At 44.9% G+C, this 25,564-nt stretch overlaps 2 long non-coding RNA genes across 4 annotated transcripts in view; both read right to left on the bottom strand.

Annotated features, from left to right (window-relative positions):
• Positions 1 to 6,845: 6,845 nt before the first annotated feature.
• Positions 6,846 to 23,164, bottom strand: LOC118170044. Of its 3 annotated transcripts, XR_004752458.1 has the most exons (4): positions 23,022 to 23,164; positions 17,001 to 17,069; positions 11,989 to 12,466; positions 10,362 to 11,879 (listed from the first exon to the last, which is right to left on the bottom strand). It is a non-coding gene; the product is annotated as an uncharacterized LOC118170044 (long non-coding RNA). The 3 variants fall into 3 exon arrangements; XR_004752460.1 differs by lacking the exons at positions 10,362 to 11,879; positions 11,989 to 12,466 and adding an exon at positions 6,846 to 8,967; XR_004752459.1 differs by lacking the exons at positions 10,362 to 11,879; positions 11,989 to 12,466 and adding an exon at positions 15,240 to 15,820.
• Positions 23,165 to 24,126: 962 nt separating this feature from the next.
• LOC118170040 overlaps positions 24,127 to 25,564 on the bottom strand; it is a 39,040-nt gene continuing 37,602 nt past the window's right edge. The window contains exon 4 of the long non-coding RNA XR_004752453.1: positions 24,127 to 24,137. This is a non-coding gene — a long non-coding RNA (uncharacterized LOC118170040). The remainder of the gene's footprint in view (positions 24,138 to 25,564) is intronic.

Here is a 25,564-nt window from a genome sequence, read left to right as displayed (position 1 = left end):
ACCACATTTGAGCGTCCCTTGTGCCAGTGAGCAGGGAAGGGGGAAAAAGGACTTCTCCCCTCCTAAGCCAACAGAAAAAATATTCCTAACACCTCACTTTGATAAGAAACATGATGCTCATTCTCCTTTTATTCTTGCAGAAAAGCATTACCTCAAAAGCCTTTTCCTAGAGCAGATGCAGAAAAAGGTATTTAAAATCAAGCAACTCTACTAGTAGACGTGGTCAGGCATTTTTCTACTAAGGGGGCTTTCATGGAAAATATTTCCTTGTCAAAACCAAGAGGCAAAACCATCTCAGAGAAACTGTCAGGAAAATGGTTTGAGCTCCACCATAGAAATTTCAGTCAGCACCAAAGGCTTATTTCCCAGGATTGCCTGTGGCTGTTTGAGGACTTCCCAGATCAGGTGGGTCCTGGCTCAGATCCCTGCCCGGGTGGTGATAGTGGGTCCAGGCCCCTCGGGATCCCGGTGGGTGTCCTGATTGCTCAGCTTTTTGGACTGCCCATTTTTTCTGTGGCCGTCAGAAAAATGTGTAACTTTGATCCTCAAGTGGAGCAACATTTTTTTTTCACTTTTAGGAAATACTTTTCACTCTGAGGGGGATACAAAACTGTTTCTCACTTAATTCCACTAGCTTGAAAGGGGAGGAAAAAAAATAAACTATAGTTGAAAGGTTTGGGTACACTTCTGAACTTTTCTGAAGTCCTCAGTGTATTGTGACCTAGAGTTTTGGTTCAGCCCATTGCAAAGAGTTGAGCCAAGCACGGACTCAGAGTGGGAAGCTCTCAGTGATGAGAGCAAGGCAGCTCCAGAGCTTGAGGCTGGGCACGCAGCTGAAAGTCAGGACACAGAAAACACACATTCCCTCACTGCATACTGAAATACTGAAAAGGTTAAATTCTGTGCTCACAGCTGCACACAGAGTGGTGCCAGCATTTGAAATCTGGGAATAATTGATTTGTGTTTCCAGAATCCTTTTTACTGAAGGGGGAGGGGGGAGAGAGAGAGAGAAATTACTATTAAAATTTCAGCCACCAAGCTTGGAGCATCTGTTTAGGTTGGCAGCAGCTGTCAGTCTGCCATGTGAGATGCCCTGCTCTGTCATCAGTGCCACCAGGCACAGGCTGAAGAGACCATCTGAGGCCAGCCAGAGAGATGGCAGAGAGATAAAGGATGCATTTGATAAGGCATTAAGAAAAGTTTGAAAAGGCCAGAAGTTTATGGTGGAGAACCAGTCTCAAAAGGGAGTTAAAGAATCTCATTCTTCGGCTTTCCACCAGAAGACAGGGCTGGAAGTAGGTGGCAGAGCCCAAACTGCAAGACAGCCAGCAGATGACTTTCCTGACAAGATCAAAGCAGCGACGCAGATATGGAACCGGGTGCCAAAATTCTTGGATGTGTTTGAATTAAGCTTGTAGTGTTGCAAGATATCTGTGAGAATGGATCTAAGCATAGCAAGGCAGGACAGGCTCTCAAACACCTATGAGACCATTGCTCATTGGAGGCTGAAAAATGGCTGATAGAGGTTTCATATAGGGTTAGTAGAAAAACAGGTTACATACTGAATGCTGAAGATATTTTTTTCCTCCAGAAAACACTATTAGCTTGTTCTTAGTTGATTTGTTGAATATAAAGCTGCTGTCCTTAAGAGATTTTTAAAATGAGGTTCTGGATGCCTATTATTTAATGTTTCGAAATCACTGAGCTGCTCCTTTTTTTTTTTTTTTTTTTTTTTTTTAAGTGAATTACTGCAGCTTTGTTTAGAATGTGAGATAATAGTATTTTCATTGTAGAAGGAAGTTGTAAAAATTAAAAAAGAAGAAGAAGAAGAAACCACTTAAATGAAGCATCATAATTCATCTGAAAAGGACTTTTTAAAAAAAAAAATATTTTTTTTCCCCACCTGCAGATTTCAGCTAGTGTTTTTGGTCAAATTTTCATTTGATTTGATCTCAGATTTAGATTATTTTTTGTTGCTGTTTACTTCCTTGTTCTCAAAAATACAAACACTTTCTCACAGAACCAATGGGAAACTTCTTTCCTGGTTAGTCCTCTCTGAGACCCAGTAATCATTTCTATCACTGCCTTCCATAAATCCATGAATCTGAAGTTAATCTTTAAACTTTTTCACAGATTAGCATTTATGAACACTCAGCAACAAGCCACACTGGATGGTTAGGAATAAAGCATACAGCTGTACATTGTTTGCTTTTATCAGACTGTAAGTAGAACACCCTGTTGAGTTGCATCTTGTGGTACCTTTTCCATCATGGTTAGACTTTCAGAGAACATCTCAATTTAATTTAGCTTGCATACTCTGCACATGCAGAAGTTCTGCAGGGGACATCTGGTTTGCTGCATGTCAAGTTGCTCGGTAGTTCTGCAAGAAATCTATGGTAAATGAATCCCAGAGCTTTCATCCTTTTGGTCTGGAATTTGAGTGTAGATTTTCAAAATTGAGCCTAATCTTGCACAGAGATATCTGATTCAAACTTGTCCACAGGATTTCAGCTCCAAACTTCTCAGGAATCTGTTGTGTTTCATTTGGATTTCCTTGATGTAATGTTTCTCCCCAGAAGTGATCCCTCTCCTACACAGAGTCCAGAAGGAAATTTGATTCAAAATGATTATGCATTTTGTCAGTACATCTGGCAAGTAATATAGAATTTTATAGCCCTCAACTTGGGAGTCCATATTTGGCCACCAGGAGAGCTTTCTGAGCTTTTTATTTGATTCTGATTGTTCCTTGACGAAACTCACGAGCAAGAGAGATAGACTTGGCTTGAAGTTCTGGAAGGCTAGTCAGACCATGAAGGAGACATCTCATCTCCACCATGGGACAGGAGCTCCCTGGGAAGTGTGAGAGGAGTTTCTCTCCTGCTCGTTGCAATATGCATTTCTGGGTGGAAAAGCTTCTGCATTGGGTTCTGGGGACAGGGCTACCACTTCTGCACAGCTGTAGAGCATCGTTGGGATGATACATTGAAGGAAGGACTGTCATTTAATAAAAACTGCATTACCCAGGTCCCTGAGAAGACCCTGTAATGCAGGGTAATGCTGAAAGCAGCAATTTCCACTCCTAAAATAAGACATTACTCACTAGCCAAGAGCTACCTCCATCCCTCTACTGCTGGGTGTCGACAATCAGACCTCAGAAACTGATGAGGAGACTCAACCGAAACAACAAACTCCCTCAGCAGGGCCCAGGCAAACTCCCTGTTAACTGGATCCCAACACGTTTAAAATTTATCATCGATAATCGTTTCAGCGAGCAGCAGTTGGAAACGAGCATGGCCAAGGCACAGTGTGGAGCGGCAGCGCTGCGTGCTCGTAGTGGCGACACGTGCACTGTAATGCTCTTCGCGTTCACAGCCCCCTCGGGGCAGCCACGTGGCAGGTTGGGGCTGAAATACCAGATTGCATTGAGAAACAGGAAAAATGAAGCAAAGAAAAAGAATCCATGCATTTTCTTCCTGCTGGCACGTCAACTTTTAGGCTTGAAAATGAAGTACAAACCTTTAAAATGGATACATGCGAGCCTACTGCTTGGAAGAGGAAATGGATTCAGCACATGCTGGTTTGTGCTACCAAGGCAAGCATGTTCACAAAGCTTGCTCCTAACATCCATGAGGTCATCCACCTTCATATTACAGTCCTATTTTGGTACAAATGACACCGGGAGATACAAGCCAACACAGGCTGAGTAGATGTATTGGAAAAGCAGAGAGGGGGAGGCAGGAGGGGGCTATGAGGTCATCTGCACTGACAGTATGTTAGGTACTCACATTAGAGCAGAGAACAGAGCCATCTACTTTATGGAACAAGCTTCCAACTGGTAACGAGGCTTGTTCTTCCAGTTATTACATTGAAAGAGCAACATCTGGCCTGGAGCCTTCCAGGGGCCAAATCCTTCTCTGCTGCAACCTTGCTGCTGTCAGCAGAGTGTTACATCCCTGTAACACCAGGGATGAAATTGCTCATGAGAAACTAAATCAATGAGAGGAGCAAATAGTTTGTGGTCCTGCTTGAAAAAAAAATATTTAAAAAATTTGCAATGCAGGCCAGGTATCTGAGCAATAAAGAATGTCACACCTTTAATTGCTTTCCCATACACCAGCGCAGTGCATAATAAACAAGAGGGAATTTTTGTTTTTCCATAATTAGCAAAGGAAAGCCCTCTCCCTTTTCTGATTTATTTTGTTAGCAGCTAAGCCACAAGATCAGAGCAGAGACACTCATTAGGAGGGCAAGGCTGGGAGAACATCTAACTGGTTTCTCACCTCCCATCTAAAGTCCAATAAAAAATAAGAGAAAGGGAAGGAAAAAATATTACATTTTTAAAGGCACTCAGTGAGCTTCAGCAGCCGCTGTTTATTGAGATTTCCATAGCTTGTTTCCAGTTACTGTAAGGTGTCCAGAAGCTATGGCAACATAGTAATAACCTCTCCATGCCTAAGAAAGCTGTCATCCTCTAAGCAAGCAGAATAATGCTGGGTATAAGGACATTACAGTGGACAAGAGAAACCCTGGACCAAACAGCTAACCGGTGGCTCCGCCAACTGCAGTAATACCCAACCCTGCTCCTTTTTATTTGTTTTCATGTGGATGGGTGGCTCGAATTTACACCAGCCAACAGAGCACCCGACTCACCAGCAACACTTGCCCCAGAGAGCCTGCAGGTGGGCAGGGTTTGCCCAGAGCTTCCAATTCCAGCTGCAAGGGTCGGACCGACCGCTCAGCATCGGCTACTGTCTTTGCTTGCTCTGCACTGAGACGTTGCCTGAATGCTGACATTTTAACAACACGGTCCCTTTCCTGCACATGATACGGCGCGAGGGAATAACAGGATGTATTAATGTCATTTTAGATAATAATATTCTTCTCAGAGTGGGCTTTCTGGCATCATATGTCCCACTGTGAGAGAACTCTATCCGTATCGCTCCAGCATTAGATCTAAGCTTGAAAGCAATCCATTTGGGCCATTAAAATGACTTGTGAAATGTGGGATAGTTATCAAGTAATTAGGACCACATTTCCTTTCTCTCCCTGCCCAGAGCTCTTCACTATGATCTCAGTTCACCTTCAGCTTTGCTTCACCTTTGTCTTTTAGAAACCATTGTGAGAGCCTGCTTTTTCAACGGTGGTTGACCTCTGTTCCCCTGACCACACATTCTCCCCGTCTCTTTCAGATGACAATTTTTACCCACAACATTTATTTCATGAAAAAAAAAAAAAAAAAAAAAAAAAGAGAGATGATCTGTCTTTAGAGAGAACCCCAGGAAAGTTTATGAGTGGTCTATGCCTCAGTTTCCATGCCCTGTAAAATGGGAGCCATAGTGCCACTCTGCCCCCCCACCTATGGGATAGCTGCAATTGAAAGGAGTTGTCTCCCATGGCCAAGAGTGAAGCTTTTGGAAAGATCTGCTGATATAAAACTGAAGGAGGCTTTTAGAGCCATATGGCCCTCCGTGAGGTGGGGATTACCACAGGGCTTGGAAAACATGCCTGAGTACCTGGCTTTGCGATGCTGCTGGAGTCCGATGCAGGGCTGAATTCCCTGCTGGACTGCATTTCAAAGCCTTCTGTTCCTCTGCTCCAGGCTGTGCTGGAAAGCGCTGCTCACTTGGACACTGGAGGGGCTGGGATCCCATCACAGCATGCAGAGCACTTGGACAGGAGGAAGAATACCCCTTCCCACCCCCACACTTCCCCAGGGTGTACGGTCCTGGGCTGGAGCCTCGAAATGAAGCCGCTCGCACCCCTCGCACATGACCTCTCCCTCAACGTTTTTTCCCCTCGTAATGCTCACAGATCCTCTCTTCCAAGCCCAGATGACCACAGCTCTGCAGGCGCCAGCAGGAGCAGCCTCTCCGTGCTGGAGATGAGCCCACAAGATGTTAATTCTGGCTCTGGCAGGAGGAACGTGGATGTGCAGCAGCTTTGTGGACGTTGGTACGGGTCATTGCTCCCGACCACATCTCTCACTGTCAGGGCTCACCTCCCTGAGTGTGAGGCAAGGGGCTTTTGGCCCCACCATAAGTCTGCACAGGGCACCATGCTGAGCAGTCCACCCTGCTTGGGTTGCCTCTCAGGAAGACACCTCTTCCAGCTCCATCCCCCTGAGGGTTTGGCCATGATCCAGCTCTATTTTTGACCAAGAAACTGGTATGCACAAACAAGACTCAAGCTCTGTATGCTGTTTCCCCTCCACAAGAGCAGAGGCCTTGCTGCTGACGCCCAACCCTCGTTGCTATGCCACCGCCCTGTGTGGGGACGGGAGCAGGCCCAAGGCCTGGCCATGCCTTCCCCTATGGCACCCCGCAACTCAGCCATAGCCAAACTCTTCACCCAGCCCCAGTGTTGTTTCCCCACCTCATCCTTCCTCTGGCCCTTGCATAGATGGGACCACAGGAATTCTCCCCAAGGTTTCCAGGACTCTGCTTTTCCCTCAACCCCACAGAAACCTGGCTTGGAGATTTTCATCCCCCTTTCCTACTGTTCCCTCCAGAACACTGTCTCAGGACCTCATGGAGGCTTATTTCTCTGCAGAGCAGCGCCCTGCTGCGTGTGCTCCTCACCATCCTTTCCCTTCTGCCTTCTGGCCCCGAAGAACCAAGTTATTATGCAAAGCAGCAGGGCTGAGGACATCAAGTCCCAGAAGCACCTGGCTGAAGCCACTTAATGATCAGCTGGGAATGAGTCATGTTAGCAGCCCTTGCCTGAGAAACCCAGCCAGATCCCTCTACACAAGACTGAAATAGATTATAACTGACTGATTACAGACCCCGGCCAAGTCCTAGTGAATTAGAGTGTCTTACAGGGGGATGCAAGGATAAGGGCTATTATTAGCACTGCTATTCATTATTTGGGTAGTGCTCCTATTGTCTAAAGTCCTTTCTGAATTGTCGGCAAGACAGTTCCTGCCCCTCGTACATAGAATTGCTGGGATCCAAGGGTGTGACTGGAGATGAGCTATGAGCTTTGCGCTGGCTACACTAACACTCGTTTGGCATGCGGGGATGAACCGGACCATTGGTTCATCCTGAACGGACACAGCCCAAAGCTGAGAATTGCCACAGCACTTCTCTCACCACCAAGGAGAGGCTGCTACCACGTGTAGTGAGGTGGGAGGAGAACAAAGTCCTCCTCTGGCATGAGGTGCCAAAGGCGTGCCACAAAGGCTGGAGATTCAGAGCCTGTCTACTTGAGCACATTTTCAGCTCTGACGTTCTGGGAGACAGCAAGGAGAAAAGGGAGGGTGCTCCGAGCTAATGCTGATGACTTTCTGCTTCTGGTCTGGAATGACCTGACTCTGGTTTTGCTCAGCAACCTGTCTGACCTGTGAAAATGTAGAAACTGGAGTGAAATATCTCAGTCAGGTAAATGCTGAAAAGTTCTGGAGCATTGATCTGGATATGTACACCAGGGGGCTTACTGGAAGGCAGATAAAGCTGTCCCAGACCTGGCTTAGGCTCACAAGCTGAAGTGAAAGGGAGCAGTTGGGTCTTGCAGAGGTACAAGCTCATCCGTGCTGCACAGTTCTGCTATGTAGTCACCAGGTTTGGGGAGTATTTCATGCTGCTATCTAACACCCTGCTCAAAAAACAATGTTCTTCTGTGGGAATCTCAGCTTCCCACTGCTGAATGAGGGGGTGGAAAGTATGACCCAAGCGTAACCTAGAAATTAGCAACACAGAAGGCAAATAAAAGCTTATTTTTAGGACTCCTGAGGGGTAGAAGGAGAGATGACTGGTGCTTACAGCTCCTCGGATGAGCCCTGGTATCTCTCGGCTCCTCGGCAGTGGTGGCGACATGTCTAGACACTCTGGGAAACATTCAATCAGGAGAATGAAGAATGGGTCCCGCTGTTAGGAACAATGCAAGAAGAACAAAATGCCCCAGTTTTATTCTGTGCAGCTGTCTTTTAAAAGGACTATTAGGTCACTGAAAGTTTTAGTAACAGCAAAAAAACAACAAAAAATTGGAAATGAAACTGTATATATTTTTGGGAAATTGCTTTTTATATTTTAATAGGTTTCCCTTTCAACTCTTTTCCAGCTGATTTTATTTTTCTTTGAATTCTGTGATTATTAATGGCTGTAGCACTAATGTGCTTGGAAAAAGCTCATTTAAGAACCATGTTTTTTGGATTAGAAAATATCTGAAAGATATTTTTCTTTTCTTCAGCCAACAATTGCCCAGTTTTCCCAAGCAGACTTTATTCCATGCCACGGCACTGGATACTTTGGAGCAAAACTCGGCTTTGAAGATAAGCAGATGAAGAAGCCTGTTGCAATGTGGTCATTACTTTTACCATACTGCTCTGTCACTGAAGAACCAAACTGTTATTTTTTTCAAAAGTGGAATCCAGGAGTTGTGGAAAGAGCTGTGGATAGACACAGACGTGGTTTGTCTATCTGGAGCGTGTGTTGTGGTGGCTGAGAGTTCCGCCAACCAACTTTCTTTGCAATAGACCTGTGGGGTTCCCAGCAAGAGGAAAGAAGGATTTGCCTGCCAAACCATCTTCAAGACATTTCTACATCATTGCTGGAGGGATGCGGAGGTGGTTCCACACAATATAACTCCTCAACAAGAAAAGCCACAGCTAACACAGAGGCAAACCACTGGGGAAATGAAGTAGCAGTTTCTGCGCGCCCAAACTCGGCATCCTTCCACTGCCCTGGGTTGCACTCCAGCCCAGCATTATCTGCCTGGATTGCCCAGCTCAGGGGCATGTAAACCATGCTCGGTTGCTCAGTTTAGATGTGCCCTGATGTCTCCCAGCTGGAAAATTCAGCCTGACTGTGCCACAGGTCAATGCTACCTGGTGGTATTGGCTTCATTTTCAGAAAGGAAGCTCAGAGTAGCCAAGTACCCAACTATGCTGAGATATGCTCAGTGTAGAAGAAATGCATTACAGGGGCCTGCAGGCAGATTCCCATCATTACAACTGTCGAGAGGAGATGCCTAGGAAAAGAACACAATAAACAGAGAAAGGATGAAGGCAGCTATTTCCTGACAGACCTTATAGTTTTTAGTGAACTCTTACCTCAGAACCAAAGCCTGGGATGTTGTGGATGTGCCTCTAACATCTTCCAACTGCCTTCAGTTCTACCTGAGCTGCTCTTCCTGCAGGAGCAGATGTAAGATCATGTAGCACAGGTCCTGCAAACTTTATGCCAGTGGAAGAGGGGACGTGGATTTCTCTGTCTCAGCAGTTGCAGCCAGACTGCAGCCTTCTTGCATCTCTCAGGTGACCTCCTGGCTATTTATGATACAGCAATGATTGCTTGCACATGCCCAAATATCTGTTGTCAGGAGCCAACAGAGCTGCAGCATGCTCCAGGAACAGGTTTCAAGGTCTTCCCTAAGTGAATGGAATGAGGAGTTTCCCTGTTTGATCTCGAACCCATACTCTGCCATTCAAAATTTATCATCTCCCATTACCTCAACAGAGCAAGAAATCAATATGCAGTTTAATGCAAAACAGCAAAACCAGAGCTTTCATTTTAAGGAAAAAGCAGGAATTGCAGCAATAATAGGACTACTTCTGTTTAAAATGCTATACAAACCATGATGGATGAACAGAAACGGCAATAACATACAGGATTCGGAGTGCTCTTTTCTTTCATAAATTTATTTAGCATCTATTAGCTGAACAAAGTGTCTCTTGGAAGCAGATTAGAGTGGCCTAGGAGTCCTTCCCAGGGAGGAGAAGGGGACAGAGCAGGAGTGGAGGCTGGTGATTGACATTTTTGATGTTTCTTGCTTACATTGGAAAAAATCATGAACAAAATAATCCACACCAGCTATGCATGCATGGATACTAGATCCATTGCACTTAAAAATAAGGAGAACATTAGTATGCAGACCTATGAAATACGGCCAGGTAGAGTTCATCTTCAGCTTTTCCCATATTTAGCATCAGACAATTGTTTAACCAATATTTCACATCTATCTGCTTTTTCTTGTGAGCCTGATGAAGTTCAGTGTTCCACTAAAGAAAATCTCTGTCTTTCATCTCTGGGTAAGAATCCCAGTCTTCAAAGAAACAAAGAGTGTCTAGTCTTCACAGTGGAAGATGCTAGATACCCAAAAACCTCAGAAACCAACTGGCAAGATTAGTAAGACCTTCCCACTTTTTTTTTTTTTTAATTATTATTTTTTATTTTATTTTATTTTTTTAAGATAAGATTGAATAAGCACATTAATGTGCCTGCATTGAGCCCTTCTGTTCACCTGAGCAGCTCTGAAATCTGGGATAGGGTCTCAAGAGCACACTGCTGTTGACAGTGATTGCATTATGCCAGCAGCACTTCTCTCAATTGCTCTCTGTTTTTACAGTTAAAAAAAAAAAAAAAAGGAAATAAAATGAAAGAGAAGTTTATAAACTGGAAGAAAATGAAGCATAAAGAGCTATCTAATCAATGTATTCATAATACAGGAAGAAATGGGTGGGGGTGCTGCTCTTTAAAGGTACACAGATCTCCTGACTGCTCTGTGTGTTGAAGCGGTGGGATGAAGAAGTGGCTTCTTCCTAAGCACCTGCTCAGGAGCTCTGTTTTCTCCAGCCTTTGGATACTGCAGATATCATTCAGAATAGGGCAATTATCAGCTCATCTACCCAGGGAAGCTGTTGAGTCTTCCATTCCTTGGCATCCTCTTCATGATATTTCTTAGGGGGGCTCTAGGCCAGAAATCCCTGAGTCAGAACACCCCTGGAGAGGTTCTGATGTAGGCAGCCCTCTTCCAAAATTGAATTTTTCATCTATCTAGGTCTCTCTTTCCAAAATTTATCTGTTTTGTCAGAGAAAAATAAGAAGCCAACCAAATTTCACCTGCAAAGGAGGAACACAGCACAACAGCTTGGGGTCTGTCCTCAATTTTGCTGAACATTCTCAGAAGTGGAGGAAAACTCCAACTATTTCCTAGTTACTAGGAAGAGCTGGTAATGGTGCAGGCAGCATGAGGCCAAACAGGATGCGGGGTCAGAGGTCTTGAAAAGTGTTTCCTTGGATTTTTGTTTCTTGGAATATTCTCCTGGAGTAAGACTACCCTTGGAAATAGTATTTTAGGAATTGCCTTATATACAGACATGCCCTCAGCATTCTGTTAAACGTTGCACCAGAAAATTAAGGAAGAAAGAGACCAGAAGGAATCAGAGAATCCCAGACTGGCTGAGGTAGAGAGGGACCCCCGGACCCACCCGTCCCAGCTCCGCTCCAGCAGGGACACCCCGAGCAGAGTGCCCAGCCCCACGTCCCCGTCTCTGTCCTCTGTGCCCTTCCCTCAGGTGTTTGTGGAAGTGGGTGAGCTCCCCCCTGAGCCTCTTCTCCCCCAGGCTGAGCAGCCCCAGCTCTCTCAGCCTCTTCTCACAGGAGAGGTGCTCCAGGCCCTTCAGCACCTTGGTGGCCCTTTGTTGGACTTTCTCCAGTATGGCCATGTCTGTCTTGTCCTGAAGCAGAAATGATCAGTCCAATTCCATGCGAGGAGCATGGGGCAAAGCCAAGGGCAGAGCTGAGGCTTTCCAAATCTCAGCTCTGACATTTAACTGTAAAAGCAACTTTCCAATCCTAACCTCAGCTTCTCTTCACGCCAGAACTCTGCTCTCTGTAGCATGAATTAGTTCTTTCTTCCTTTCTCTTGTTGAAGCTTAAAAACATAATAGTACCAGTCCTTGAGCACATACCGTGGAGAGGTTAATAGGGATAAACCATTTTTAGATCTCAAGGTATTGGATCATCCTTTGTTATGGCAACAAAGCTTGTTATTCCTTGTTTCCTTTGGTCTTTTATATGCATCATAGTCATCAAGGCTTCAGTCCAGCTTACAGTAAACATTCAAAAACCTCAGGATTTTAGAATTTCTTTGTTGCACAACTGGTAAGAACATTAAAAAAGAGAGGACAGAAGAAAGCCCGTCACAAACTAGAGTCTTAGATGGAAGAAAGGAAAATCTAGCATGAGAAAAAACCTTGTGAAATCATACCTGACACTTTGGGCCGGGAGGCTAGAGCAGATGACTCCTGGAGGTCCTTTACAGCCTGCATGACCTTGCAGGTCTACAGCACCAAAACCCCCCTGTAAACTGAGTCCAGAGTGCAGGCAGATCAGGGGCTCCAAAGCTATGAAATGCTGCTGAGCTTTGCCTGGTTTTGGTCCAAAGCAATAAATCTTTCCTTACAGGGATTACTCTACACTTGGACTGTGTTTGCAGAAATATTTGCCAAGGTTCAGCAACAAGGTTCAGAGCAAATTCTGAAACCAGGTGTATTATGCCTTTCAGGGAGTTTACTGCAAAGTCCGTGTACACCTACAGAAGATTTCCTACCTGCTGCAGAAGTGCACTGCATGCTCAGAGATGGGGCAGCAGGCAGATCAGGAGCCTGCACTGTCATTTCTTCTCATGAATTCATTGAGTAAAGCATTCAGGACAGCTTTATTGTCTCTGGTTAGCTCTGTGGCACCTGTCCTGATGATACAAAAATTTGGTAAAATGCATACAGAAAGGATGTCATAAGTCCTTGGGTAGAGAAACCATTTTTTCTGTTGTATACTGTACTATACCCAGCACAAGTTGCAGAGGTGACCTGAGATCCTAGAAAAAGAGGGCCATGTTTCCCAATCCAAAGCACTCACTCATGATAAAATGCCTCTCTTTATTTATTTATTTATTTATTTCATTTTGCTAGAACATAATGTGTTTAACCAGCACCAGTTGTAATCATCCTTTCAGCAGTTTAGTCTGAAAAAAACAAACAAACAACAACAAAATAACCAAACCCCAAAACAAGAAAACAGTGCTTTTAAAAGTAAGTTTGGTTTCAGCATTTTCAGGACAAGACATTTCCATTTCAAAATACACCAGTTCTTCTTAAAGGAATGCAAGCAGAAGAAAGACAACCTGCTCCATTTTATACATTTGTGGTTTTAATCTAACTAAAGAAAAATAGAACCATAAAAAAAAAAAAAGAAGAAAAAAAAGAAAGAAGCCAAATAAATTTGGAGGGAGCTGGCCAACAAAGAGGAAGAAGATTCGCTATTCAAAGTAGTGAGCACTGAACTCTTCAGCACCAGAACATCAGTAACTATGGGCTCATTTCAGCTTTTGTCTTCCTTATCTGAACTGAAAAGTGGCATGCCCAGGCTGGAGTTGAAATGACTACAGAATGTTTACCTTCAAGTCACTACATTATTAAACCTAATTTCCCTGCATGCCTTGTCCTACATCGAGAGTGCACAACACCTACCCTGTTGGTGGGTGGAAGCAGAGAGAGACTCGGGAGAGGGATCTCTCTCTCTCGCTCTCTCTCTCTATTTAATTATTCTCCTTTATGTACTCTCAAAAGCTAGTCACTGATTGAGAGGAAATAAATGTTAACTGAGCCATTTTATATCTTAGTGCTTTTGGATGCTCTACTTTGTACCATGCAAGCAGGCCCCTAGATTAGTACTACTCCCATGGATTTAGCCAGCACAAAAATCACTCTTTGCCTCATGGGCACTGTGGTCCTCTTGAGAGCACAACCAAAAAGATCTGGAGCTGCACTTCCCCTGGGGGAAGTTGAAGTGTATTCTGAATTGATTTGAAACCAATCCAGTCAGAAGAATGAAATATTCCCCCAATCTGGTCAAACTGACCAAAATGAAGTGTTTCATTTCAGGTTCGTCTCCCCCCGCACTTCAAAATAAAACAGAAAACAATATAAAAGGAAGAACACTGAAGGTTTCCAGCAAAATCACATTTCTTCTCTCTGGAAAAAAGCAGATCTGTGGAAGTGGCAAGTTTCCTTAGAAAAATCATTCTCATCAGCACTTCTGCTCTGTGCACAACCTCCATAAAGTCTGTTACCCCAATCTGGGAGCTTCCCAGTAACTGTGGCTCAGGTGCCTCTTGTATCTGTCCCTAATTCAAGCTCCCTGCTCAAAGGATATTTCCCCAAATCCCCTGCAGACAACACAGAATCTTTGGCCATCATTAGTCTGAGACCATGACATACCTAAAATACGATTCCAAGGAACGCTGACTCCCTTCCTTCTCTTTTACTTGTATTTCTGCAAAATAAAGTGTGTCTAAACATAGAAGTGTGCATGTGTGAGTGTGTAAAATCACATTTTTTGGTAGAAATCACCACCAACTTCAGGCAGTATCACCGTCTAGCAGGTGAGGCAGAGGAGATCAAGACTTGCCCAGCATCAAGCCATTGTCTCCATTGTATGTGTCCGTGGCTGAATGCTGAAACACATCCATCTGTGCCGAACCAGGCATGTCAGTAACACGCTTGCCTCCTGAAAAAGAGAAAGAAGACCTAAGGCATTTCCTTTTTCCCTAACTTCACAGCTCAGCTTGCAGCACTGCCTTAATATCTTTCATATACTTGCTCCAACACTGCCTGGAAAGCAGCACAGTTATTAGCCCCTTAGCTAGCCCCTTAGTACAGTTATTGCAGGGGCTGCACGTTATTCTTTGTAGCAAGCTGACACACTGAGAGATAAGTTAGATTTTCAGAGGGTTTTCCAAGAACAGAAGGGATGAATTCCTGAACGCCTTCCCAAACAGTGCCAAGGGATGCTCTAGGGAAACAGCAAACAGAGAGTAGGTGAGAGAGGGCATCCGTCAGCACCCAGCTGCTGAAGCACCTTTTGGGCTCCAAAATCTGGCTTCCAGCAAACCCCTTACAAGGACTTTCTGTGTTATACCAGCTAGGCAAGGAGTTGCGCAATTAGATGTCAAAAATGTTTGGAGAACAAAGTGTGTAAACGGGATGTAATGCAATACTACGTGTTTATTTCTGAACATGAATCCAAGCAAATCCATCCATGGCTGCTTTGCAAGACAAATAAAATCTACCAGCTTAAGGCTTCTTGCAGTATTTCTTTTCTCTCCTCCTTTGCTAAAGAACTGGGATGAAATGTTTTTAATAAAACCTTCTTTTTTTATACATATATATATCAAAGTTCAAATAAATCTTTACTATAATCAGAAGAATGCAGAGAATTGTAAAAGTTTAGAAGGGGTCACTTCTGACTGGCCCCTACTCCATAAAGTACAGTTTGATGTCCTGTAGTTTATGGCTGCACAAAGCCCAGCTCTTCTGCATTCAGATTGGCTGTTAATGTTGTAATGATGTTTAACTGCTGACAAATGAATTACAGGTGGGGAGCGCATTGCCCATTTAAGACAAGGACTGTTTAAGTAAAAAAATCTGTCATTTTTATTTGGTTGCTTTTTTATGTTTCTTTTTAATTCCCTCAAGCAAACAGATTAAGGAACATCATAGCCTGTCAAGTAATGTATGTTTGTAAAAACACCACATCTCTTTGATGCGTCTATCATGTGCTGGAGAGGAGAGAGAGGGGTTTTCTTTCACTTGCAGTGTAGCTTCTTTTTATTTTTTGCCACTAATTATGGAATTTCTCATTAAAATAACAAGAAGCACGTCTGGCTGGGATTCCAGCACATGTTTTCACTTCTGCAAACCAATGGGAACCGTATGCTTTCCTCCTTCTTCCCTGTCCCATGCAGCAATGGCAGCATGCAGTTCAGCATCAGCACCCATGCACTGCTCCACCAGCCCCATCACCAGGCGAAAGGAGAAGACAGTCTCCCAAAGGCAGCCCCAGCTGGGGAGCCCAGCTCACTCTGCACGCAATGGGTGAGCACATTTGCTGGCTAGTTGTCAATTTTATAAATCACACCATTCCCCAGGTTCTGGACCTGCTTTTTCTTTCTTCTCCCTCTTAGGCCTCTGTCCTCTCTTCTTCCTCTCCCCTCCCTCCGTGTCCCATTGCATTGTTCTCATGGCAAGACTCACACAGACCTGCAGTGGTTATTTATAAAATCTCCTTGAATGCCAAAGCGCCAAGAACAATCACTTTCCTCCAGTTTACAGGAACATTCAAAGTGCTCCGAAACATATTTTCAACATAACTCATCACTTTGAAGATGAGTCCAAGCTTTTGTTCATGTTTATTGACAGGAAGTTGTTTTTCATTGCTCAAATCAGGAGGGGGATGACGGGGGAAATAGAGGAGGAAGGGGTTTGCCAAGTGGTTGAAGCAGCACCCTTCAAAACCCAACACTGCATTCCTGGTGTGCGTCTTGGCTTCCCCCCGCCACCCACCACCCAGCCCCGCTCACTCATCCCTTTCCGTCCAGGCCAGGATGTACTCACCCCCTTTTCTTTTCGGGAGGGAAAAATGTCATTGGAGAGTAAAAAGGGGTAAATTAGAGCAAAGACTGATGCAGGCAGGTGAGAAGAGAAGGAGAAATTTCCATCATCCAGCATGGCTTTGTAGGAAGAGGGTGTTTTTTAGGGCACAACTCCTCTCCTTGGCTCTGGAGGGCAGGGGTGAGGCACGAGCACCCATTTTGTCTCCTGGAGTGGGGCTGCAGTGGGGACTGGGCCAGCACAGCAGGATCATCTCCTTTCGCAACTGGGAGGCTTAGGGGAAATGGTGACTCACTGGGGGGAGGAGTGGGGATGGGACTGAATCACTGTACCACGGCAGCGCAGCCCTCGCCACCCCCAGCTCGGGGTACAGATCCTGGGGATCATGGAAGGGCTTGTTGGGGTGCTCCCTGTGGGGACAAGAGGTCTGCAAGGTGGCCAGCTGAGGATAGGAGCCCTTCTAGCTGGGTGTCCCCTGAGCTGAAGGGCTGGGAGGAACTGGGGGCACCAGACAGATAGTGATGGGAGAGGGGTAACCCAGATATCACTGCTGCACACCAGAAGAGAGGGTCAAGTGCTCCTGATCCCAAGCAAGGTCTTTGGGGCATACCCTCTGCTGGCTTAAACCATCCTGAACTTCAGCAAAGAGCAGCATCCTTTCTTGAGGGGAACACTGATACTCATCTCCTGTCTTGTGGAGGAAGCCAGCAGAGGAGGAGGAGAAGTCACCAGGGTGCACGGGGAAGAGGCAGCAGAGCCCAGGGTGTGGACATCAGCCAGCAAAAGAGGACTCCCATCCCAGGGAAGCACCATGTGAAACACCACAGACCTGTTGGTCCTGCCCTCATGGACGCATTTGAAATCACTCAGCAGCTCTGGCACAAATCACTGCTGCACTCTGTTTAAAAGGGAAAAGAGATTTTAAATAAGGTTGTATCAACCTTTTTTATATTGACAATGGGACTGGTTATTATATACTGTGTGCCTGAGGTTCTTCCACTGAAAGGAGCATAATGCAACACTGGGGGCAATTCTTGATTCCACTTACTCCCAATAATTATTACTTTTTGGCTTGTTCCTATGCTATATAGTGTAATGTTATTGCTTGGAATGGTATGTTAACTTAGTTTTTACTGATACCATGTGTTCCCCCTCTTTTATCCCAGTAGTGTGTCAAGAACTGTTTTACTAAGGATGGTCAAGGGAATATGATTCTAATATTACTGTAGATGATATAAAAAGTTTTATAGACAGTATTCCACGTTTGAACTGGGAGCCCAGAATTCAGACATGAGGGCCTTAATAAGACATTTGAATTGCATGTTTTGAAGGCACTTACTTCATTACAGGCAATTGCCATTTTCAAAGTATAGATGCTAGAACTGCACTTAGAGACAAACACACAAAAAGAACACAACAGAACTATCTGAAAACCAGGCTTTCGATATGCAATTTCAAGCATCAATTTTGCTCTAGAACTGTGATTTAAGTCTGAAAAATGCACAAGGACAGGTTTCTTAGTATGTCATTCCCATGAGCAGACATGTGAAACTGTGCCTATTAATACAACAGTTGCTGGTTTTGCCAGCAGAGCTTGGGTAGAAGCAAGGTCCTCCATAGCTCAGAACAGAAGCAACCAAAGGAGCTACAGATCTGTAGTGATGATTAAAGTGATGATTAAAGATGAGCTCTGCATAACAAGAAGGTGCATGTAATATGGAGTGGAGTGGAGCTGGGCTACTGAAACTTTCTTCTGGGACTGGAGCACAGTCATCGGCTCTACTATTTTCTCTGCTTCATGCCAACATTTTCAGTGCCATTACTTTCTCGGGCCTGCACCTGGAGTTGAGGCTTATCCACTTTGGGAAGCTGCTGGTTCAACTATTCTGGCTCCTGTGAGAAACTGCAAAAGACAGAGACCCTGCACACCCCTCTCTGTTGCATTCAAGATTTCTGTGTTTACTAACAGCATGCTTTCCTTTCAGTCATCAAGGTATCTCTTTCTATGTTTTATAGCAAAACAGCTCCAGCATGCAAAAGGAGGGGACTTCGAAGGCAGATAGCAACAGCAGGCAGAGTTTTCCAACCCTGTTAAACTTTTACGAGCACTTCCATAATAGCATTTCCAACACTTGGGCCACAACTGCAGTGACAGTTGACGCCTAATACATCATAATCTGCTTTCTATTTTTTAAAAAAACAATGACGCTGTTTTATTTATTGCAGGTGATTACCTTTGCCTGGGACTAACAGGCCTGGAAATTCCAACACTTTCGTCTCAGCAGCAGGCTGGCTTGCCATGTCTGACAGAGTGTTCATCACTGGGGCTGTGTTCTCCTAATTTTGCAGGTCACTTGGTTGCCTTGAAATACTACATAACCTCTACTGCTATAACAGCTGGCACTTCAGAGATTTCCTGGGGGTTTCTAGCACCCTTGTGTGTGTATTTGTGAGGGCTGAGAAGCAAAACTTTCCTTCTAACCCAAGGGAACTTCAATTGTACTGCAAGCTGGCAGCGCATTTTCCTGACTTGGTGACCGCTTATGCAGGCTCAGGCAGACATACATCTGTTTTTCTCTCTTTGGACCTTCCGTTTATTTCACTTTTAAAATCTCATCAAAGCTAACTTCTGGGACATCCTGTACTTGTCATCAATTTTTCCACCAATTGCTTGTTGCAGTTTGCATTGACCACAAAGGAACGAGAGCTCTCTCTCAAGAGAACCACCTGGTGTGGGGCCGAGCAGCACAGAGTAAGCCAAGATGAAGGCTGGGAGAAGTCCTGCCTAGCCAAGCAAGAATAGGGGGCATGGGGAATGTGGTGGAACAGGAGGGAGATGAGGCAGATGGACTCTTGATCAGCCCCTTGCTCATCAATCATCAGGATGAGAAGTGGGTGACATCAAACCTAGCTGTCCCCACATACACAGCAATGAAAGTACTTCTACTCACCAGCTCATCTGGAGCTCCTCACTTTATAAAATGAAGGCAAAGTTTGTTAGCTGCAAGGCTAAGAAGTCACCAAGCTGACATGAACACATCACGTACAAAATGCTAAATTAGGTGAAGTCATTAGTCCACAAGCTTCAGCCAAGCCACTGACTTTGCAAAGCACAGCTGGGCTTAAAGCCGGACAAACACCTGCTCTGGAGACCTTCCAAAGCCAGAGCTGTCCAATACTGAGTGTAACTGCCTAAACAAGACCTAAGTATCTCCAATCCCTCCTCTTTCTACTCATACTTGAAAAACTCTCTTAAAAGCCACAGAGAATGCACATTTGTACATCTAATCCAAATGAGGGAGCTCTTACGCATCCCTATCTGGCCTCACCCCGTCTCCTCTGAGGCTTTGACTACCAAACTACGGGACCTGCTGATTCACAGCGCATTTCATATTCTGGCAAAAATTTCTGCCCATATATTGCAGTCTGGCCAAATCAACACATTTCTGCATTGATGTAGCCTTTGTGTATTAAATAATAAATAAATAAATTGCCAGGCAAGAGGCTCCCTTCAATTTCTGCAGGAACAAAGCTCCTTCTTTCAACTCAGCTCCATCAGATCCTGGTGAGTTCATTGTAAATGAGAGCTTGTGTTTGAAAACCTTCAGACTCTGGTCATGGAGATGACCTGTAGGATCCCTCACCAGCATGAGCTGAAAATGAACCGCTTGGACCACAGACAAATGTAAGCTCTGCTGCATCCCTGACCAACTCATCTCCCTTTCATTTGTTTTCTTGTGGTGGAATAAGAATACTGCTGCTATCCACACAATCCCTGCTGGAATTTAATGGCAAAGAATCCCACCTTGGGCTCCTAGGAGCCTCATTTAACTCCAAGAGGTGATTTGCTTTGCAGTGCTTCCTGGCATCACTGCTGGGGAGACCTTGGTTCTGTTTTCAGACAGTTTTTCTTTGCACCCTCCACTCACTCCATCTCTATAACTCTCTCTTCTCACCTGTAAAATCAAGGTAATGATCCAAAAGCCCTGTTTAACTTCCTCTGAGCATTCTGCAGGAGAAGCCCAAGGCGTTATTATTCTATGGACACACTGCTTTGAAATCTGTTGGCCCACAACTTTATAAAGAACATAAGAGATTTAAGACAGCACAGTGCGAAGAACAGTCTATATGCGAGATTACAGCTACTGCTCCTGGTTTCCCTCTCTCTTGCTGTATAAAATATAAAAAGGCCAATTTGAATGGGAATGGCTTGCAAATGAACCATGGCGTTTCTTAATGAAGGGAAAAAGAAGAACAATCTCCATGCATCTCCACAGCCAGACTTTGCAGGGAGCGCCTGAATGTGGGACGCATGCTGCACACACACTGGACAGGGGAATGTGGGGGCCCTAGGTAATGCCAGGAAGGACTGCTTTGCTGCATTTCTTTTTCAAATGAAAGTCCGACCTGGAAAGCATCAACATTGTTCCAGCATGAGGAGGCAATTTTTTTCTTTTTGGGCCTGACATGCAATCTTCTGAAGCTGAAATTAAAATTTCACGCTGCTGAGAGCTTGGGATGTCTTTCAGGGATCAAACTAGTGCTCATCTCCAGTCCATCCAGAGACGTGTAATGAGGCCAAATGTTCTTCTGGAATTAGCACAAGGACAAAATGACACTGTGCTGTGGAGCCTGCATTTTTGAAGAACAAATTGGATCTCTTTGTTATTGTTGTTAGGTTCAGTTATGGGGTGGGGTGGGGAATCCAACCGGGGGGGAGCATCCTCCTGGTGATCTGGTAAATGCATCATCTAATACAATCTGCTCTTGCAAACAGGCGAGCCCAGGGAGATGAAGGAAACCACATTAAAAACATGATGAAAGTTGCCTCGAGGCTCCTTATGTCACACTTGAGCTTTGGGCAGTTGGGGTTTTATTTCTTCCCTTTTTCTTCCGTTAATAAACCAAAACCTAGCATTCTTCACTTTGGTGTTAAAGGCTGAGAAGGCCCTTCAGCCTCTCCCCCCGAGAAGGCACACACGTGTGCGTGTGCTTGCACGTGAAGGATGCTCCTTGCTGCTGCCCAGGCTGCGAGCCAAGGGCATGGGAAAGGCTCCCAGGTGAGAGGGATTCCAGTTCCTGGCTCTCACTGGCTTCTCTGGGCCTTTCAGCAGCTGCCTCCTCGGGTGGAAACAAAGCTATTTGCATGGGAAGTAGTCTGCTAAATGCTGGTCTGGGCCCTGACAACTCCTATTGACACCAGGATCCCCTGATGTCCTCACATGGGGACAAGTGACACCGAGAGGAAAGGGACAGTGTCAGCACGTGGGTTCGTCCCACAGCACAGGATGCTGGAAAGGGGAGAAAAGGGGCAAACCCCAAAACACCGCACTGCATTTCAACCTCGTTTTGAACTCCCTTTAGCAATGGCAGAGCTAAATAAAACTCACACATGGTTTATTTTTGGATTAGCCCCCCCCCCCCCCCCCCTCCCAAACTGATTTATGATGCTATTGTTCTGTGCTCCGATCTAACACACCAAAAGCTTTGAGCTTTGCAGCTCTTTCCCTGCTCCTTCGATCACGCAGGTGTAACTGCTGTAACAGCACGGGAGAGGAAGAGGAGGGAGATGGAGGAAGAGAACCGAAGAGAAAACAAGGGGAAAAAGTCGAGGCTGCAGACGCACACATCTGCTTTCTGACTAATTCAGGGTATGGCACACCCGTATGGGTCCCTTTTTATTGCTAACATTCCTTATAAGTTAGCAGCATTTTTACCCCTGCACCCCCCTCCCCACCTTTCCTCCAAACTTCAGATGTCCCAGAGGAATGTTTAAATTATTATGGAATCCCAGAGGAGTTTGCCGCTTCCCTTTTTAATTTGTTCCATGCTAGTTGCTGGTTTTTTAAAGCAGCGCCCAGCTTACTGCTTCCTAAAGTCAAGCCCAGGGCTCCTTGTTCCGGCTCTGGCAGGGAATTCATTGTAATTCTGCTCCCAAATCCCTATGGGTTTATAGCATGGCTATAATGATTTACTCAATGCTGAAATTTGCAATTACCTGCTCTGATTTTTGAGCTTTTGTTTAAGTGGAAATGCTAAAAATACCAGCTAAAGCCAATCAAAAAAGGCATTATTGGCTCTTTTTCCCTTAGCCAGCTTTCACAGGCGAGCTGCCATCCTGCAAGGCCAATGCAATGGCTGGTGTATCCAGCCCAATGAAGACAAGCTTGTGTCTTCACAGGAAAAAATCAATCCAGAGTGAAGGGGAGAGGGCTGAGAGCAGGTTTTGACCTTCATGGTTCAGTGACAGCGAGCAACTGGGTTTGCAGGAGCACAGCAGGGGACTTGCTGTTTCCACCTCAACAGCCCAAACACACAGGTAACTGGATATAAACCTGATGTATTTGTGGTAATACACATCCAGTGAACTCCATATTCTTACGTCTGATTCTCCTTGATGTCTCTGCAACTGCTTCCCTCTCCCTCGTAAATACGAACCTGTAGGTGAACAAGTGCAGGACCTGATAAAAGGTGCCTGGCCCCACGGCTGATGCTGAGCCTGGGAAACACAGCAAGAACAGATTTTTGTGCTTTGGTCAGACAGCGCCAGGCTTCCTCCCACCCTACTGCTGGCCACAAGATCTCTCTGCCCTTCAGCCACCACTCCAAGATTGGGGAGCCATGGAAGAAGCCAAGATGGGAAGGAGGGCATAGTGTAGAAAGTGTAGAAAGGAAAAGGACTTAAATTTATTCTTCTCAAAATGCCCTGGTTTTGAGAAGTCCTCTGGTTTTGCAGACCTGTGCAGTTGCTGACCTTCCTTTATTTTTCCATTACCAGCATTAGCACAGACCTGCTCTCCCCGGCTCCTATTCCCCTGTAATCCCGTTGTCTGGAGGGAAACTATCTCACCGGCATTATGGATGTCCCGTAGCAACAGTTGTTTCCAGACTAAAGGCATAAAAGTCTCAGACACAGAGCAGCAATGAGATGCCTGCACTAGGAAATGAAATTAATAAAGCAAAGTATTTAAGGAGTCTTCTCTAAACACAGCACTTCCCTAGATACTGCTAGGAGGAGCGATGCATCTTGAAACATCCTTTACTAATTAAGAGAAGATAAGCAAATACTGGCCACACATGTCATTAATAGAGCCAGTTAACACTCTTAAGCCCAGCATTTTGTCAAATGAAGTATTGCTTCTGCATGTAAGATGTTTGTTGTTTCCCTTTCATTAAGAAAAAACACTTCAGTGAAAACATAATGCTACATTTCTGATGGTGAAAACTACTTTCCACCCAGCTCTGTATCCAAGCACCTTTGAATACTAGTGAAGGACTTTTCTGTGTCACCAATGAGATATAGCCTTTTAGGGAACCACTGTGGGGAAAATGTTAAAATAGTTGTTTCAAGGGAAGAACAAGAATTAAGGTACTGCTCTAAGAAATCTGCTACTAGCAAAGTGGGGCAGGACTGAGCAGGACAGAACACAGAAACAAATAACCAAACTCAACCATGACTTGGAAGGCAGCTGGGAGAGATGATCTAATGGAGCTTGTCCATGTCTGTGCTATGCTGGAGAGTACAAAGGAATGGCATTGCTGCCTAGGCAAGAGGGGCTGCTTCAAGGTCCTCAGCGCATGACTGGTATGCACCATGCCAGGCCCATGATCCCACAAAGGAACAAGCATTTAATGCCAGAGGAAGACTTGATATCCCTACGGCATAAGTGGGCCATGAAGCATTTTGAGCCAGAAACCTGAAGGTGATTTAAGGATGTGAGAGCTGCAAGGAGCTGCAAGAGCCATCTGAGAGGACATGACACAGAGGGCAATATTTCTTTCATTTCCCTGTTACTATGAGTTGTCTTTGTTTCCCAGAAGAAAAACAGAGTTTTCCCTGGCAAAACATCTCCCCTTGATTGGGTGCTCATTCCAGAAGTCCTGGTTCACTGGGACTTCAGACAGGTCCAGCACACTACAATGTACTCCCATGGGTATTTGTGCACAGGGCAGGCACTGTTTGCATCTCTCAGATGCATTTATTCAGGGAAGGACCTGCTTTGGACAGGTCTTTGAGAACGGAGCAATTCTGCCCAGATAATTAAATCTTCTCTTATTTCATGGAATCCAAAATAATTGAAAAGGGAGCTGATACTAATCCTAGAACCTGATAATATGATAATCCCCTCTGCAGTGAGATGTTACTGCTTTTCTACTGCCCAGAGGACAGCTAGGGGGGTCACTTCTTTGTGTTAATGTTACGGAAGTTTGGCAAAGAAGATTTTCGTGGTGCCTTCAGATGGGTGAAATATTTCCCCTGCCACTCACAGGCACGTGCCACTTGCTTGCTTTCACATCTCATTACTCAGCTCAGTTACTGGCTTTGGTTTTAAAAAAATCCAATGAAACCAGATCCATTAATTTGGCTTGCAAAGGGTACAATATTTTTGTTTGTTTCTGGTTTTTAAATTTCTTTGTGATCACATGGCTCCACCCCTGTGCTGCTTTGAAAGACTCTGTTCGCTGGTGCTCAGAATCAAAGGTAAAACTTAGGGGTGGGCAATCCCCAGGAAATGAACATCCACGAACTCTCCTGTGAACTGAGACAGCTGAAACTACGTGCCTTTATGGGGAAAATTAATTTTATGTATAATTCTCCCTTCCATTTCTATGTGTGGTATCCATGCTGTTTCAATTTCACTGTGACAAAATGTATTATTGATAGGAACCAGACCTGTGGCTGCTTTAGTACTTAGATATCCAAATACTTGCCTGCAAGTACCATCTATCACTAAAGTGAAAAACCATGTCACTTGCAATGTCCTTTGGGGAGGAGAAAACCACAATTCTTTCAAGATTTGCCAGTTACTTTACAAGTTAAGCCTGTCAGTTTAGCACTAAATCTTAGACTTAAAATGTTAAAATGAAAAAAAAAAAAAGAAAAAGAAAAAGAAAAAGAAAAAAGGTCCTTGTTTCAAAGCTGGAAAATGGAGCTTGTCTGAGAGATTTTATGCTTGTGTTTGGGACTCGCGATGATTGATTCACGGGTTTGGGAACTGTGTGCGCTGACAGCTCTGAGTGTCCTGCCTTCACTTCTCGAGCATGGATTAGCTCTACCGTAAACAGGCTGAAAAGGAAGAGATGGGTGAGTAAACAAGAGTGTTTTCCAGCTTGCTATCACCTCCCACCTGTCAGCCATGGGCTTTCCAAGCAGCCAGCATTCAGCTCTCCCAGAGAGGTGAGGGTCTCCCTGCTTTGCCATCATGCCTGTGGAGAAGTCTGGAGGTGCTGCAGGCACCTAGATCAACACTGTCACTAAGACCTGAAGCTTGCATCCCTTCCTGGATGAGGCCTTTGCTGGAGGAGAGCTGAGGCTGTAAAAAACTGTGGCTGTCCCATGGTGAGCTAGCAGTCAACCTTATTTCCCCTATTGGCAGTGCAGGGCTGCTCATT

This window comes from Oxyura jamaicensis, chromosome 7 (assembly GCF_011077185.1).
Source record: "Oxyura jamaicensis isolate SHBP4307 breed ruddy duck chromosome 7, BPBGC_Ojam_1.0, whole genome shotgun sequence".
NCBI classification, from domain to species: domain Eukaryota; kingdom Metazoa; phylum Chordata; class Aves; order Anseriformes; family Anatidae; genus Oxyura; species Oxyura jamaicensis.
This window is presented reverse-complemented; position numbering and strand designations above follow the sequence as displayed.